This window comes from Bombyx mandarina, chromosome 17, assembly GCF_030267445.1.
Source record: "Bombyx mandarina strain Sakado chromosome 17, ASM3026744v2".
Classification (NCBI taxonomy): Eukaryota; Metazoa; Arthropoda; class Insecta; order Lepidoptera; family Bombycidae; genus Bombyx; species Bombyx mandarina.
In genome coordinates this window covers 13,394,032-13,397,278 of record NC_143223.1, presented here as the reverse complement: position 1 = coordinate 13,397,278, position 3,247 = coordinate 13,394,032, and the positions used below count along the sequence as shown (strand labels likewise).

Here is a 3,247-nt window from a genome sequence, read left to right as displayed (position 1 = left end):
TCATTTTAAATTAAGATAATTTTCGGATTGCCAAATAGCAACACTGTTGGTGGAAGCAATGGCAGTAATGGGGACGTAACATAATAAAAAAGGCGGTAGTCTGAAAAAACCCTAACCCATAGACACAGCCCACTGAGTTTCTCGCCGGTTCTTCTCAGTGGGTCGCGTTTCCGATCCGGTGGTAGATTCTGCGAAGCACTGCTCTTGCTAGGGTCAGTGTTAGCAACTCTCCGGTTTGAGCCCCGTGAGCTCACCTACAAACGTTAAGGTGAATTTGAAATAGCCTCCCAAGGCTATCAGCATAGGTAGGAAAAATAATAATGAAAAAACGGCAGAAAAAGCACTATATTCTGGAGTAAGCACATATCTAAAGATTGTACAAGTGGAGATACAAATAAAGCAATACAGAATTAAGTGAACTATTGCAATCTGTGTATTTATTTCCTGGCTTTGGTAGTAACTCTACACTATGAAAATTTTAGTTTTAATTAGTACAAAATAAACAGGATTAGTGCTAAAATAATAACCGTTAGTTTTTAAGTAATCGAAATCAAATAGATACGTATTATACCTTATTACAAGACATGTTGAACATGTTTGGAATTTTAGCAATAAAAAGTATAAAATGTTCATTATGCCGATCTACGTAAGCTGTACGGTATGTGATCTATCATGATCTACCAAACTAGTATAATTAAAATATATATCTTTACAATCAGTTCGCCATATCAATCACTATTTATGAGGAGGTAATAATAGATTAAAATCTATAAAAAAATACCGACACGACAAACAAAGGCATCATAGATTTTTTTAAATTGCCTTTCTAGGCAGACGAGCATACACGCCCCACCTGATGGTGAGTAGTTACCGTCGCCCGTGGACTTCAGCAATGCCAGGGGCAGAGCCAAGCCGCTGCCTGCCGCTTAATGCTCTCCACAAGCCTCTATTAAAGAAGGACATGTCATAGCGCTCGGGAAACACCGTGGAGGGGAGCTCATTCCATAGCCGGATACCATAGATAGAGTACTTGTATCTTGTTTGTATGAGATTCGAACAGAAACAACAAGAATCGTGGTCTAACAATTATTTAATCGGTCCCAAGGCACACATCACTGCCTCGGTCTCTCCAATTACAGCGTGACATCCATTCTTCGAGCTTTAAACTGCAGAGAGACACGCGATCAACCAGACAATACATTATGGGCACGCCTTAAACATTGCGACCTAAACAAAAACAAAAGTGCACACACAACAGGAATGTTTATCTTTAATTTTATTACATTATTTTATATCCAACGGTTAACACCATTAAAAAGGTTTTTTCGTGAACAGAATAATGAAATAGTATGTGTAAATGTATCTCTATATATAAAAATGAATTGCTGTTCGTTAGTCTCGCTAAAACTCGAGAACGGCTGGACCGATTTGGCTAACTTTGGTCTTGAATGATTTGTGGAAGTCCAGAGAAGGTTTAAAGGGTAGATGAATATGAAAATGCTTGGAATTAAATAAAAATAACAATTTCGTTTTTCCTTTGATGTGTCCCCCGTCGGACGGATTCCTTTGGTTTGTTTTAAGTTTATTTTATACAAAAGTTTAGGTCTTTTATTTATCGATTGAGGCACTACGAAGTCTGTCGGGTCAGCTAGTAATTAATATTTTACTATTTCACACACACGCCTCTATAATAACGGTACGACACATCATAATTGTTGATGTTCCCCCAGTATACACTTTTAGTCGTAGGCTCATCTGCCAATCAACAGCAGACGACAGAAATTACGCCGTGGTGGCTTAATGGTTTCGATATAGCTTAACATCAGGAAAGCACTGAGCTTTTTTGGCTGTGTATTGAAGAGAAAAGTCGGTGTCAGACTCGGAGGCTTTTAAGGTAATAGAATATCGAGTGGGACACACAACTACAGTACAATTCCTTTAATAAGTTTGAAACAAGCTTCGTCTCGTACATGTATGTGGTTACGAAAGAGAACCAAAACGTTTTTTGGCCCTACAATTTTTTTCCAATATTGATACGTTTTAAAAAGGAAAAACTTTCGCATCCTCGTGATTTGAAAGTCGGCGAAACGGAAAGCGACACAAAATATACTTTTATGGGATTTAGCCTGCGAGATAACGAAATAGAATACTCCTGAAAGTGGGAATTGCACCTGTTTTTGGAACGAAGTTCCTTATGGGACGATGCGGAGGGGTGCCCTAACCGGGAAAAAACGTCCGTAACGTAAGATTTTTATTAGTAATGCACACAGTGTACGACTTAACTTTGTAATACCGTACAAATTATTTAGTAATGCACACAGTGTACGACTTCACTTTGTAATAACGTACAAAAAATAACATTTTGTTTATCATTCATTGACCACGATCTCCCGAGCGTTCGTTTGCGCAATACATTAACTCTTATGCAAACAACCGCGAATGAAGTGTACCACAATAAGTTCGCACGTTACCGAATGACCGTGGGTTGTGGCGAAACCTCCAGTTTTATTTTCTTTATACCTCGAATAGAACTTAACATTAATATTATTATAATAAGGAACTTCGTTCCTATCCGGTGTCCCACGACATCACTCATCTTTTTTTTTAACTTATTATCCTTTGAACTCAATTCGGATTTCATGTAATAAGGAGATACGTAAAGTTGTTTTCTAAGTAGAATGTCTTATTCTGTTTTGCTTGGAATTGTTTGAATCGTACCTATCGCAGGTAGATCGACCAGTTTGCAGTTAATTGGCGTGACCATTCGCAAGACGTTCCGGACTGACCGGCACACTCGAGCCGAGAGCCATTGTCAGCCGATCAGTTGAACGTAACGCAATTGCACTTCGAGAATTCGGATAATCTGTAACGTGCAAACGATATTCTTTTCTAATTCAAATATGTATATACAACAAAAAAATTATCAACGGTAAACGTATTACAAATAATACGTTTCGTAATAAATAAATAAATAAATAAAAAATAAAAACGAATCGTATTGTTTTCGACAGTCCTAAGCATTTAAAGTTTTATCAGTAAAGTTTCCATTAAAAAAAAACTCGGTTCGAAAACAATAAAAATGTTTCTTCGTATTTAACACAGCAATAAAGTCCAACTGTTGTAAAACCATAAAAAAAAAAAAAACTCCGGCACGCTAGCTACGTGTTTCACAATTCGATACACTAAAATCGATGGTGGAAATAGAAGTGTGTATGTATGTAATATGTTACGTATTCGTAGCGAAGAT

The 3,247-nt window shown here is 37.3% G+C and overlaps 1 long non-coding RNA gene across 1 annotated transcript; it reads right to left on the bottom strand.

The window, feature by feature from the left end:
• Positions 1 to 320: 320 nt before the first annotated feature.
• LOC149501166 (uncharacterized) lies at positions 321 to 2,917 on the bottom strand. Its single transcript, XR_016324493.1, has 2 exons — positions 2,719 to 2,917; positions 321 to 1,227 (listed from the first exon to the last, which is right to left on the bottom strand). It is a non-coding gene; the product is annotated as an uncharacterized LOC149501166 (long non-coding RNA).
• Positions 2,918 to 3,247: the final 330 nt, after the last annotated feature.